Here is a 15,390-nt window from a genome sequence, read left to right as displayed (position 1 = left end):
CAGGAGTCGTGTGGATGCAACACAGTAACACCTGAAACTATGAAACTCTTAGAAGAAAACATAGGGGGAAAGCTTCATGATGTCGTATTCAACAATGATGCTGTGGATGATACCCAAGGCACAGACACTAAAGGAAAAAATATAGAAATTGCATTTCATCAAATTAAAAACATTTGTCCATCAAAGAACGCTATCAAGGGGTGCTGGGGGGCTCAGTCGTTTAAGCATCCTACTTTGGCTTGGGTCATGATCTCATGGTTTGTGAATTCGAGTCCTGCATCAGGCTCTGCGCTGATATAGCTCAGAGCCTGGAGCCTGCTTCTGATTCTGTGTCTCCCTCTCTTTCTCCACCCCTCACCTGCTCACGCTCTCTGTCTTTCAAAACTGAATAAATGTTAAAAAAAAAAAAAAAAAAAAAAGAACACTATTAAGAGAGTGAAAAGGCAACCCACAGAATGGGAGAAATATTTGGAAACCATATATGTAATAAGAGATTAGTATCCTGAATATATATAAGGAAGAACTCAACAACAGTAAAATAACCCAATTAAAAAATGAGCAAAGAACTTGAATAAACATTTCTCCAAATAAGATATACAGATGACCAATAGGCACACAAAAAGATGCTTACCACCACTAGTCATTAGAGAAATGAAAATCAAAACCACAAAGAGGTATTACTTCACATGCATCAGGATGGCAACGGTATAATAAAAAATATGTTTGGTCTTTGTCCCTGCATCCAGGAACAATGCTCCTATAACTCTTGGAGTCTCCAAAGTGATAAAAGTATCTTTTTGCTAATGTGCTCTAGGGTTCGGGGAGCTGGATAGCACAAGGATGGGAACTAGTTGCCAGAAAGACCAACCCTTAATTAGATTGGAATTTTTAGCTCCACTCCAGACCTCTTAGGTGATAGGAACTAGAGATTAACTAGAGATTAACTGTGAACGGCCAATGATTTGATCAATCTTGCCTAAGTAATGAAACCTCCACTAAAACTCCTGAAGAATGGGATTTCCCTGGGCAAAAGCAAGCAAATGTCTGAGAAGTCTTACCAAATTTGTTTCCTGGGCTTCCTCTCATGGGTCTTCCAGAGACTAATTAAAAAAAAAAAAAATTAAATTAGCTGACAAGGAAATGGGGAAGGGAACAGAGAAGAGTCAAAGAACTCTCCCAGTAAGGTGGAAATCTTTAGATGGTTATTAACAAATAAGATAAATAAAACGGACATTGATGGGGTTGAAAAGTGTACTTACTACAGCACTATTGAAGTTTGGGTGGACCAAATGAACCCCCTGCTGGTTCCCCAACATTAAAATGCCCCAAATGAGTTTGCTCTATTTACCCCAACTTGGAGGAATTTAAAAAGTTGGAAGGCAAAGAATACAATGAGAAACCTGGCCTATGATCACCCCGGGGCAATAGGCAGATTAAGCAAAATAAAGTTTGACAAAAGGGCAGGGTCCCTTGGCTGGGGACCCAAAGCCTAACACTCAGGAGTAGGTAGAATGGTCAGAGGATGAAGAAAAGAAGTTTCCAAGATTTCTGGACACAGGAGATGCATGCATGGTGGTATCAACAACTGTTGGTGAAGCCCTACCAGGGGCTACAATTAGATTGAGAGACTATAGAAATGTAAGAGTTGATAGGATTAAGGTGAAAGTTTGAGTGAAAATTGTAATGTTCAAACAGGCTTTATGTGAAGAGGTTTTGTCTCCTTTATCTGAATGCTTTAGAGGGATAGATACTGGTAAAAACAGGACAACAGGCCTAAAGTGGAGTCACTTCTGCAAAGTCCCATGCCACCAAACTGAGACTTAACTTAGAGTTTCTTCTCTCCCAGAGATGGAATCTTACATTAGTGCCTAATTAGCTCTAGTTAGGTAATCTGCCTGATAGAGCTCTGCCATCCTCCTAAAGGAAAGCAATCTGGCAATAATCAACCTTTTTTTTTTGTCTAGTATAACTTCCTTGTTTCTGCTCCCTTCTGCCTATAAAAGTCTTTCATTCTGTACAGCTCCTTGGAGCTCCTTTCTGTCTGCTAGATTGAATGCTGCCCGATTTATGCATCTTTGAATAAAGCCAATAAAATCTTTAAAATTTACTCTGTTGAGGGGCGCCTGGGTGGCTCAGTCGGTTGAGTGTCCGACTTCGGCTCAGGTCATGATCTCATGGTTCACGGGTTCGAGCCCCGCGTCGGGCTCTATGCTGACAGCTTGGAGCCTGCTTCTGATTCTGTGGTCCCTCTCTCTCTGACCCTCCCCCCATTCATGCTCTGTCTCTCTCTGTCTCAAAAATAAATAAACGTTAAAAAATTTTTAAAAAAATAAAATAAAATTTACTCTGTTGAATTTTGTTTTCTAACTATATTATAACTGACTGGGGGACACTTTTCCTACTTAGTGTGGGGCAATCCAGTCGGGTGGAGGCAGTCGTCCAGGAGATGAAAGAGTTCACCCAAGGCAGAACAAAGGAGATAGAAGTTTATTGAATACACTGCAAGGAAGCAGTGGGCAGGGCAGCAAAGAGACTGTCTGCCAGGAGGCAGTGGTGCGGGGCTATAGTTAACAGGGGAAGGATGGGAGGTATGGGAACGAATAGAATTTTCCTTTTTTGGTCAGCTAGGGTTTATGGACATTTTGAGGTGGGTTGCCTAATGGCTTGTTTGTATTCAGCCTGGGGGTCACTGTGGGCACTTTTACTTTACTCAGGTTTTCATTGCTCAGGTTGGTTGCCTAAAAGAGGTCTCTAAACTTAGTACTGTAAAACCAAAAATCTGCTAAGGTTTTTACTTTACACCATCAAATTGTCCTAGAGTAAAACTGTTGTAATTGATAATTCCATGAGAAATGACTACCTTGAAAAAATAAATTGTCACTAACTGGAATCTTTGCCAAGGTTATATGTCAAAAATTTTCTCTTAGGTAGTTTCAGTTGTTATGATAGGTAGTTTGCTTGCTCATGAAGTTGAGACATTATTTGGCCATTTTTACTTGTTCTCTCATGAATTACATCAATGTATATTTGCTCTTTATCTATTGTTGCTTACATCTTATTGATTTAAAAGAGCATTTATAGGGGCTCCTGGGTGGCTCAGTCGGTTGAACGTCCGACTTTGGCTCAGGTCATGATCTCGCAGTTTGTGTTTTTGAGCCCAGCATCGGTCTCTGTGCTGACAGCTCAGAGCCTGGAGCCTGCTTCAGATTCTGTGTCTCCCTCTCTCTCTGCTCCTTCCCTGCTCATTCTCTGTCTCTCTCTGTCTCTCAAAAATGAATAAACATTAAAAAAATTTTTTTAAAGAGTGTTTATACATTAAAGATATTAAGTTTTGTCTGTCAAATATTGAAAGTGTTTTCTTCTCAGATGGTTTTTAATTTTTAATTTTAATACAGAAAATTGAAAGCTTTGTATTTAAAACTTCCATTCATTTCTTTAATCTTTTTAAGGTATCATGTTTAGGAACACCTCCCTATGTTATGATAAAAAAACATTATTTGGAATTAGAGGCAATTATTAGTTATGACTAATCACTAATGGCATTGGCTGCATGGAACCATAATAGAGATCATTTACCAAAAGTTTAAACACTAGATTCACACAGACAATAGTTTTGTTTTTAAAAGACTTTAAAAAATGATAATTGTTGCCTTTCTTCACTAATTTTTTTTGGGGGGGGTGCCAGATAGTAAAGATGGGCTCAAAGAATGATGTAAACATGTCACCTTGGCCTAAGAGTCAGGTGGAAAAGGGTGATACTAACCAAATCTGAGGCAATTTGAGTATTAAAATAACAATAATAATGGATTATGTCCCACTAAATAAAGTAAGAATATTTGAGTTCATATTGATGTAAATGAATGAATGAATAAATAATTAGGGTAAGAGGAAGCTCTTACTTTCAGTAAAATATCAACTAATAAATGTAGAAGAAATTATGAAATTAGAAAATCTCTTTTGGGAACTCTCCTCCTCCTCCTCATCATCATCAATACAGGCAGCAGGGGGGCCTGACTGGCTCAGTTGCTTAAGCCTCGGTCTCTTGATTTCTGCTCATGCCATGATCTCAGGGTAGTGAGATGAGGCTCCCTGTTGGGTTCTGCTCTGGGTGTGGAGCCTGTTTAAGATTCTCTCTCTCCCTCTCCCTTTGCCCCTCCCCTGCTCACATGCTCTCTCTTTCTCTCTCAAAAAAAAAAAAAAAAAAAAAAGCAATTACTGGCAACTGATACCACCACTGGGCAATGTTTGAGTAATAGGCTATTAATGTAGTCTCCAAGTATCTTCCCCAAAGATTTTTATGAATGGCTGGAGGAAATATACCTTCACAAACATCACCTTAACCAAAAAATGAAAGTTAACATCATCAATAAAGAGACAAATCAAGATCAGATGCCTCTTGACATGATGCTCCGAGAAGAGAACATCCTGTCTGTGATATTCTTGCCAAAAGTGCATAATCTGAATTTTACCATGAGGAAACATCAGACAAACTCACACTGAAGAACATTTTATAAAATCACTGACCTGTACTCTTCATAAATGTCAAAGGCATGGAACACAAAGTTTGAGAAACTGTTCTAGATTAAAGAAAACTTAAAAAACAGGACAACTAAATGCTGTAAGAAATAACCCACAATGGCAGGGACAAATTGGTTCAAACAATATTGAACTGTTGTTGAAAAATACTTTTACCTGATTTTTCTTTGCTTTTTTCCATCATTAGCATATGATAACTCAGGAAAACCTGAAAAATAGAGCAACTTTGGAACCTCCACTTTTTTTTTTAAATTTTTTTTTTTAACATTTATTTATTTTAGACAGAGAGAGACAGAGCATGAACGGGGGAGGGTCAGAGAGAGAGAGAGAGAGACACAGAATCTGAAACGCTCCAGGCTCTGAGCAGTCAGCACAGAGCCCGACGCGGGGCTCGAACTCACAGACCGCGAGATCATGACCTGAGCCGAAGTCGGACGCTTAACCGACTGAGCCACCCAGGCACCCCTGGAATCTCCACTTTGAGAACTATTTTAAAAATATATAGAAAGACCTCCTCCAGTTACCCAAATTGCAAATCTTTGAGTATGTTTAAATAATAGTTTGTAAATTTTCTGGTCATATTGAAACTTTTCTGCATATATATATATATATATATATATATATATATACACATATATACATTTGTTTTTCCAACATAAGGAATTCTTTTAATATAGTTTATTAATAATAATTTTTAAACACCCTATTCTACAGGTGAAATACTTAAGGAACTGAGGAAGAGACTTTCAGAAATGTCACTGTGAATATCATTCCCCAAACTCTAAGAAAATAAAACGAGATGATCTATTATAAGAGAACAGTCTGAATTTTTCAAAAATCATAATCTTCCTTAATTTAAAGTTTTACTCCAGCATAATAATAATAATACAATCTTTACCTCAAAATACTCATAAACTGTCACCATATGAAAATTTTATAGGAAGTTCTCATGAAACTTGGCTTGACTCCTACCATGACAGATTCCTCCTGGTACATTTCTAATATTGTCAAGTATTTTCAAAACACCATTTTCACAGTATACGTCCAACATGTATGAGATACATTTCCAAAAGGAGCATTTCTAGACATACTCCTCCCTCATGTACCATCATAAGATATAAGAAGAGACACCAATAGAAGCCAGCCTTAGAACATACTAGAAAGGAAATTTCAACCTTAAATAGGTTTCCTAAGTTCCAATGCATACTCTTGTGGAAGTATGCTTTCCAGCTGTATTAGTTTTCTAGGACTACCATATCAAAACACCACAGACCTGGTGGCTTAAATAACAGAAATTTATTTCTCACAGTTCTGAAGGCTACAAGTTCAAGATCAAGGTACCAGCAAGATTTTTTTTTTTTTTTTTTTTTTGAGACCTCTCTCCTTGGCTTGCAGATGGCTTCCTTCTCACTGTGTATCTGTGTCTTCATGTGGTCTTTCCTCTGTGCATAAGTATCCCTGATATCTTCTTGTATATCAAAATTTCCTCTTCTTATGAAGACATCAGTGGCTTGGGTTAGGGCCCACCCTAATGACCTCATTTTAATTTAATTACCTCTTTAAAGACCCTACCTGCAAATATAGTCACAGTTTGAGGTTCTGTTGGTAAGGGCTTCAACATAAGCATTTTGGATGGACACAATTCAGTCCACACCACCAGCGTGATGTGTTTGGGATTCCAGATATCCAGTTCCACTGGAGATCTGATGCTGAGGTTCATTAAGTGGTCTCCCTAAGTAGAAGGCTTCCAAAAGTAGAAAGCTGTCTCCAAACGATCAATATATCAATAAGATACCATTGGGTATTGTCAAAGATAAACAAAGCTGGACATTTGATAAAGTGGTAAAAGCAGCTTTTATTTAGTAACTACTGTCATAGGGGAAAGAAGTGAGGTCCATTCCAATTTGTGCAGAGATGATAGGGCATATTAAAGGGAGTATGAGGGATGAGAGAGGGGGGAGCAAGTATAGGCTTAAGCAGAGTCAGGGAAGTGAAAAATTACATAAAAAGGGCAAGAGAGTTGGTCGACGTAAATGTGATTAGACCATTTGTTTCTGCTAACTAGCATCTATCAAAATTAGGCTTCTACCCTCCCCCAAAAGACTGGAGGCAAAGACCCTATCCTTTCTCATTATTACATTTCAAAGGTATGGTTTTTTGGTCCTTGGGAAAGACACTCTTGGTCATAGGAAATACAAATATATCTCAAAGGGGCAGAGGAAGGATTTATGATTGTAAGCCCTTTTTAGTAAGTGCTCTAAGAAAGGAAGGTCAGGGGCCTATCATCAGATATTGACTGAAACAAATAGCAAGTTCTTTTGGCAGTCTTGAGCTCTTCCCCTCAGAAATGCAAGGTAGGGGGAGGGGCAGTCATCCCAGGGACATGGCCTTAGTCTGCTCAGAACCATGCTAAAGTTTGGTCAAGGCTCTTAGTGTATGAGTTTGGATTGGAATCATTTGTGCTGAGAGTTTTTATAGTCCTTGGTATAAACATCTTTCTCCCATCATCTATGATCAAGATCCATGGTCTGGCAATGAGCTTTAAAATACCTAAATATCATTCTCAAATAATTGAATGACTGCAATTCTTTTCAACCACTGGACTTTCTAACCATTGGACTTTCCAACTATTGGATTAATTGACACTAGAACCCTCTAGAATATTATCAGTCCCAATACATCTACATGCCTTAATTACACCCTAGGCCTCCAATAATTAACTGCTATAACTGTTATCTTCCAGGGCCCTGAAGAAACCCAGAAGACATCAAGAATATAAAAGAGATGTGAGGCTGATAATGGAAGCTATTATCTTATTATTTTCTCACAAAGTCATATAGAACCCATTATGTGATTTGTTTAACTCCATTCAGGGCATGTGTCCTCAATAATCAGACCAACTAAATCAAAGCAGCAACTGATACCTTCAAGTTACCTTAAACTGCACATTTGTCTACTTAATGAGAATCCCTGGGACATTTCTCCCTGTGTTTACCTCATCAAAATGCAGGGTGTAATTTGGGCATGATTCTGGTGAACAGAAGTTACTCTCAGCTGCCAAGGTTTGCCTTAGCTCCAGAAGTCACCTCATGGTCAACATCTAACTGATCTTGCAGGGGTATAAAGGCCTGGCCATTTTGGCCCAAAGAAGGTTAAGTTTGATGAGTCCTATATGCCCCAGAGCTCCCTGTGGTTTGGCCAAGGATTTGCAAGGTCTGCATGACCATTTGTTTTCACCTTCTGCTTAATCCTACTCCTATCTACCTCCCAAGTGTTCATCCCTAATAAATGCCCTATAGGCAAAATTCCATCCCAGTGTTGGCTTTCAGCGAACCCAACACACATCAGTGATCAGTTAGATTCCAAATACTCAAAAACAAACCCACCAGTTTCTTTATTTTATTAGGATGATAAATTACCAGGAATGGTCTGAGACGCTGCATGTCACTGGTTTATACAAGGATTTTTTGTTTCACCTAACTGCAAGTTCTTGAACAAAAATCTGTGATACATAATTTAACCATGACCCAAATTGGATAGTTCTAGGCTGACTAAAGAATTGAATGTAAAAGTGGGTTCTAAATATTTCTTACGATATTCATGATTGCATTTATCTTTTTGTCTTTCCCCATTGTCTGATATGTAGGTGTTTAAGTGTTGCTATGCAGCCAAGGTTATCTCAAGGTTAAAGATATCTCAAGGTTAAAGCCAGCTAAGAATACTGTGTCAAAAAGCAGCCCTTATGTACACCTCTGTTCCTTTGAGAGCTGACAGTAACCAAAAGGGGGTAACTAGAATTTCTGATGAAGAAAATGATGCACTTTTGGTTTAACTAGATAGAGCTGTCAACAGGAGAGCAAAGGCAGACGTGGTACACTATAGCTAAGACTCTTCATGGCTTTCCAGAGCAATGGTTTCAAAGTGTGGTTCCCAGAGGAAGAGTATCTGGGAAGCTGTTAGACATGCAAATTCTCCAGCCTCACCTCAAACCTAAGGAATCAGTACAGCACTCAGTGTTTTAACAAGCTCTCCTAGAACCTGCTAACTTTGGAGAACCACTGTTCAAAAGAGTCTGCAAGCAACTGAAATTGTTTTCCCTGGGACCCAGTAGCATGCTCTAGAGCAGACTCCAGGATGGGCTCTCAAGGGTAACTTCCAGTCAATCAGAGACTTCAGTGAAAGAAAACAGAACCCCTATTCCTAGACTATCATTTTTCTTCCTGTTTTATCATCTTTTTTTAAAATCTTTTTTTTACCTTTGTTTGATTGTAAACAAAAGTAAATTCCTAATATGCTACTTATGTGAAAGATCTCTGAATTATTCTGTGACATGACCTAAGCAAAGCCAATTTGTAAATTAATTTTTCTGAAATTAATATTTTGAGGCTGGTAGACCTAATATTTGAGTCTGGGATTGCCAGGCTGAGGAAATAACCTACCCCAGAGTATAGCCTTCCAGTGGTGAGTCTAGTGTATTTGACACCTGGAACAAGCATATTGGTTTTTTTTTGACCTTCTTTCTTCTATACAACAAAGTTATTTTCAGTAATGATAACAAAATAAAATGAATAATGATAAAGTCCAGAAAAGAAATGCAAACACTGAAACTTTTCTTTTATTGAACTCTATGTATAATTATGTCAGGGAAAATGAGAAAACAAGTAAATAAATATAAAGTACAGAAAGGACAAAACTAACGGATTAATGTATGTTTTATTTAAAAATGTTTGTATTTATTTTTGAGACAGAGCGAGACAGAACTTTGAGCAGGGGAGGGGCAGAGAGAGAGGAAGACACAGAATCTGAAGCAGGCTCCAGGCTCTGAGCTGTCAGCACAGAGCCTGATGTGGGGCTCGAACTCTCAACCATGAGATCATGACCTGAACCAAAGTCAGACACTCATCCGACTGAGCCACCCAGGCGCCCCGATGTATATTTTAATAATAATATTATATTGATGTATATTTTTGAAATGTGGGAATTCATCTACACATTGGTCTATACAGTAATCAACAGCAACATTACAGTTTTTCTTCTAGGGAAATAAACCCGTAATGAGGTATAGTCTCATTCTATGTTTGGAATTCCTGTGAAAACTAGTAGGTATCTTACTTGAATAAGAGAAAAAGATTTATGCCCTCTGCACTGTAACAATTTCGTGAATAATATAGCATATTGACCTAGTAGTTCAATACCAGAATATAGAAGATAACAGTATAAGAAAAGCAGTTCAGCTGCTCTATTAGAATCATGTTAGTTAGAGACTTGATGCTTCAGAGGGATGTACTTGCTTACTAAAATTGGGATCCAATAATATTCATCTCTATTAAATAGTTGTAGGGCTCACTCCGGCAGCACATATACTAAAATTGGAATGATACAGAGAAGATTAGCATGCCCTCTGCGCAAGGATAACATGCAAATTCGAGAAGCGTTCCATATTTTTGAGATCTTTATGTAAAAGAAAAACCTATAACTTATTTTTGGAAAGCTAGATGAACAATCTTTTGGAATACTTGTGTTAATTCTTTTCCTGGATAAAACACGTGCCAAGCATTTATTGATCAACTCGTTAATTAGGTTTTCTATGATTTAATTTTTTTCAGCAATTAAAATCTTTTTTTCCACCTGCTGGAGAAGTGTGAAAGCTAATATTTGATCCTGGGCTTGGCGATGTGTGCAGTGAAAATTGTTGGAAAAATAATTTAGAACCCATGATAGCTGAATGGGTAAAGAGACTATTTCAGTCTTTTCTATGGAAAGGTATGAGTAGACTCACTCAGCTTCAGTCTTAAGTAGATTTTCCTGGAGAAATGGGAGTGTTAAATTCTCTTGTTTTTTTTCCTAGAGCATACTATTGAATTTATATTTTAAAACAATTTAATACCTGCTTGCTTTCCAGATAACCTGGTGGAAAGCAAAAGCCACAGCTGTTAAGATGTTTGATGGATTCTCCTAACAAGACATTCAAGGTATGACTCACTGATGCTAATTTGTTTCAGTACAATTTTTTTGTGCCCTCTGGCACTGGAGATTTCACGTTGTTACATCCTACCACCCTGGGTGATGAAATAGCATTTCTGTTTTGTTTTTCGCCAACCCCAGAAAAAGGAAAGCTTGCACAGGATTAAAAAAGCCTTAAAGTTGAAAAAGATGGGGGGGGGGGTGCGCCTGGGTGGCTCAGTCGGATAAGCATCTGATTCTACGTTTCGGCTCAGGTCACGGTCTCATGTTTCATGAGTTCAAGCCCCACGTTGGGCTCCACGCTGACAGTGCAGAGCCTGCTTGGGATCATCTCTCTCCCTCTCTCTCTGCCCCTCCCCTGCTCACTCTCTCTGTCCCTCTCAAAAATGAATAAATAAACTTAAAAAAAAAAGTTGAAAGAGATGGGAGATAAAATTAAAGCTTTGGTTTGATGATACTAGTCAAAAGTCTCCCCAGAAGTTCTTTTTTTTTTTTTAATCACTTAACTGAAGGCAGGCGATGGTTGTTATTTTACTCTGTCTCTTCCTCAGAGAACAAGTTAGGGAAACCCAGTTCCCCTGTTAGAAGACTTCATGTAATGGGGCGCCTGGGTGGCTCAGTCGGTTGAATGTCCTACTTGGGCTCAGCTCATGATCTCACGGTTCGTGAGTTTGAGCCCCACATCGGGCTCATGCCTCTCGGCACAGAGCCCGCTTCAGATCCTTTTTCCCTCTTCCGCTCTTGCTCTCTCTCTCTCTCTCTCAAAAATAAACATTTAAAAAAATTCTATATAAAAAAAAGAAGGCTTCATGTAGAAATGTGGGGATCCTAAGAATCCTGAGAAAGTGATTCCCGTGGTGGTCGAGGCATTCTACAGCATTTCACTCAAGAAGCAGAGACCTGGTGTGACCCGTGTGTGAGAGTGAGCTTCAGCAATTCTGTAAAAATACTTTATGCTGCCACAGACATCTGAAATTGTAAAATGGCAGCCCATGAAGCCTCCCATCGCCACGAGCAGGCAGCACAGAACGGCTTGCTGCCCCTCCAGAGCCCTGCTGCAGAGCCCCCTGATCAGAAACCATTGCTTCCAATCTCCATAACTCAGAAACCTCAAGTGGCACCAGAAACATGAAAGGATGCCATCAGGATTAAAAAAGAAACACCCCAAACTTCGTTCGTGTGCACTAACTGCAGTAAAGCTTTCAGGGACAGCTATCATCTGAGGCACCACGAGTCCTGCCACACAGGGATCAAGCTGGTGTCCCGGTCAAAGAAAACTCCCACTACGGTGGTTCCCCTCATCTCCACCATCGCCGGGGACAGCAGCAGAACTTCGTTGGTCTCTACCATTGCTGGCATCCTATCAACAGTCACTGCGTCTTCCTCGGGCACCAACCCCAGCGGCAGTGCCAGGAGCACAGCTATGGCCGTGGCCCCGGCCGTCAAGAAACCCAGTAAGCCTGTCAAGAACCATGCCTGCCAGATGTGTGGGAAGGCCTTCCGGGATGTGTACCACCTCAACCGGCACAGGCTCTCCCATTCGGACCAAAAGCCCTTCGAGTGTCCTGTTTGCAATCAGCGCTTCAAGAGAAAGGGCCGATGACTTCTCATGTGAGGTCTCACAAAGGAGGCAGCACCAAACCCCATACTGGCAGTGTCTGTGGGAAAGGCTTCTCGAGACGTGCCCTGTTGCCTTGGCCACCAAAGACAGACTGCGGACACGCACGGGGCGCCACGAAGGCAAGGTACGGTGTAACGTCTGTGGGAAGCTTCTGAGTGCAGCATACATCACCAGCCACTTAAAGACACACGGGCAGAGCCAAAGTATCAGCTGTAATACATGTGAAGAAGGCGTCAGTAGAACATGCATGCATGAGTGGAGACCGGCAGCCAGAAGCAGCAGCAGCGGCAACAACATGTGATAGATGACCGGGGAAGCAGGTGGGGACACTGAAACTGGGGGAAGAAGCTGTCAAAGCAAGCAAGCAAGAAGCTGCCAACCCGTGCCAGACCTCTGTGGCTGCTATGACACCTATGACTCTCACTGCTCCATTCAATGTAATGTCCTGCGTGTCACCTGGGGCGATGTCAAACCCAATCACAGCGGCAGCAGCAACGAGCATGAAGCATCCAGTAAATGTTTCAAGTGCAGTTACCATAACCAGCCCAACGAACAGAGGGCACCCTGTAACTATAACCAGCCCATTATCCATGACCTCTCCTTTAACATTCACTACCCCAGTCAACCTTCTCCTCTGTCACTGCTCCAGTGCATATAGCCCACCCTGTCACGATCATGTCTCCAGTGAACCTGCCAACACCTGTGACGTTAGCTGGCCCTCTCAATATAGCAGTGAGGCCCGTAGAGGGCATGCCTTTCTTACCCCAAGCCTTACCCACATCACCACCTTGATAGCATTATAAAATTTAAAAAAAGGGGTTAAAGTAAATATTTACCAGCAACTTACTTTTAATTTATTAAAGCAAAGAGTAAACTATGGGGACACCTGGGTGGCTCAGTCGGTTAAGCGGCTGACTTCAGCTCAGATCACGATCTCACGGTTCCTGAGTTCAAACTCTGCGTTGGGCTCTGTGCTGACAGCTCAGAGCCTGGAGCCTGCTTTGGATTCTGTGTCTCTCGCTCTCTGCCCCTCCCCTGCTTGTGCTCTGTCTCTCTCTCTCAAAAATAAATAAACATTAAAAAATTTTAAAAAAGTAAACCATGAAATGGGGATATTTCATTACATTAGTTAATAATAGTGTAGTAGCATTTTTCTCCAATTTGGCTGGGATTATTCAAAGCAGGGTGTATATGTAATTTATCACTGGACCACTTTAGTTTAATCAGAAATTCCTTTTAGCTGACAGCATTCCTTAAACAGGATAGTAGCTGGCAAGATGAAATGCCAGAATTAAAACCAATCATAAAAAAGCAAAACCCATTTCAAAATAAAAAAACAGCATTACTGTTTCTAATCCCAAGAAATCATTTTATTCTAAACACTAGCAGAACTCTTCTCCCCATACAAGGTGGATGGCTGGATGGCTGATTTTAACCTGAAGTCCTAAATCCACAAATTTAGAATTTGTGAGAGCTACTATAGAATTGTCTGTGCTTACTGTTTTTATGGGTAAATACATGCATTGTCATAATAAAATGCATTTCGGAGAATATGCATTTTACCTTTGAGAATATGTTAATTTCAGGCAGCATTCTTTATGGGAAAGGTGATAGCAGCTCTGATATGCAAAGCGTATAATAATTTATGATTCTACTTTCAACATATAATAGAGATCGTGACCTGATATTTGGAGATGTAAATATCACTCAGCATATTAATCCTGATAGAACATAGCATTGTAGTTGACTTAAAAAAAAACAACAACAACCAAAATATACAAATTTTGTTTTGGTAAGAAAAGGCCTCAACTGACAGTGGAAAAGTCAAGTGTGTGAACAGGCAGACCCCTAACAAACAGAGGCCATGGGACTCTTATTCAGGGGCCAAGAAGTACTTTAGAACAGCCAAAATATATTGCTTTAAATTGGAAGATGCTGGAGGCACTGGGATGTGATATGCCCCTCCCCTCTCTTTCCCAATCAGAACCTGTTGATGCTATGATAGGGAAAGATGTGTTAGTTGCTCACTGCAGTTTATGTCTTATATTAAATTGTATACAGCTTGTATTCTAACCACCAGCTAGGACTAGGTAGTATGCCCCTTCAGAACAAGCAGAGTGTATCTTTTTTTTTTTTTTAATTTCTCCTTCCATTTCTTAATCAAGTATTGTGCAGATTTGTTCAACTTTGTAAACATGGACATCACTTTTTTTTTTCTTTGAAAAAACACTTGTATCAGCTTGGTGGTGTTTTCAGGGAGGCATTTATCTGTACTCCCTGTAGGAACCCAGGAATGATTCTGCACGTTAAGACATGTGCTTTTTATTTCTTAGCAGGATGTTTTATCTCTGTATGTAAAGTAGAAACCAAAAGTTAGGGAAACAGATACTCTTTACACCATTAAGCCACACATTAATGTTTTTAAAGCATTGTGTTAAAAAAAAAGTTCCTAAAACCAAGATGCTGTGATTTTTTTAAGTTACAATATGTTTTTGGGGTTCCCCCCCACTTTTTAATCTTGCAGTTAAAGGAAATGAAATTTAGTTGTATTAATCTTGCAGAATGTTGGCAGGACTGACAATCAAATTAGATGACTTCAGTTTATACCCCACTGTGTCAGTTCAAGCATCAAACACCTTACATCTGAGGCAGACTTCCTACATCATGGACAGATATCTGTGTGTCATTATACAAAACAGTTTGAGGGGGTTGAACTACATAGTAAAACATAAAATAGTACTTAGTGTAAAGTAACTTTATAAATTATCTTTTGTACTTTAGGACATTAAGTTGTACAACCTCTGTACATATAAAAACTTAGGAACATTCTGTTTGGCAGGAAGGCAACACATTCCTACACTTTTAATGTGTATGTTTTGTTATAATGTCCATGTAAACATGCCCTCTGTTTGTGCCTTTTAATTAGTGGGTCTCAATAAACAAAATGTAGAGAAAAAATAGTTGCAACATTTTATTAAACCTGTAAGAACAGATACTACACTTGATCTAAGCCAAAAGGCCGAGAAGCAATAGTTGTGGCATTTAAAAGAGGTTGGTTAATGCAAACTCAAATCATTTCAAGGAAAACCATGCTTTTTTTTTTTTACCTCTTTATTCACATTTTTATATATCTATTTTTCCCATAAAAAGGATCATAACCAAAAAAAAGGATCATAAAAAGAATATAGAAAGCAATGATTGCAATTATGATGAGGGCCAAATTTTGAATAAATATGCCTGAAAATAAATGAGTATCATAAAGGAAGATA

At 39.4% G+C, this 15,390-nt stretch overlaps 1 non-coding gene and 2 pseudogenes across 1 annotated transcript; 2 read left to right on the top strand and 1 right to left on the bottom strand.

Annotated features, from left to right (window-relative positions):
- Positions 1-9,875: 9,875 nt before the first annotated feature.
- On the top strand, positions 9,876-9,982 carry LOC122218750. Its single transcript, XR_006202082.1, has one exon. It is a non-coding gene; the product is annotated as a U6 spliceosomal RNA (small nuclear RNA).
- Positions 9,983-11,482: 1,500 nt separating this feature from the next.
- On the top strand, positions 11,483-12,913 carry LOC122217086 (annotated as a pseudogene).
- Positions 12,914-15,045: 2,132 nt separating this feature from the next.
- On the bottom strand, positions 15,046-15,152 carry LOC122218863 (annotated as a pseudogene).
- Positions 15,153-15,390: the final 238 nt, after the last annotated feature.

Source organism: Panthera leo, chromosome B1 (genome assembly GCF_018350215.1).
Source record: "Panthera leo isolate Ple1 chromosome B1, P.leo_Ple1_pat1.1, whole genome shotgun sequence".
Classification (NCBI taxonomy): Eukaryota; Metazoa; Chordata; class Mammalia; order Carnivora; family Felidae; genus Panthera; species Panthera leo.
The sequence above is the reverse complement of the archived record's forward strand: the minus strand, read 5'-3'. Positions and strand labels throughout refer to the sequence as shown.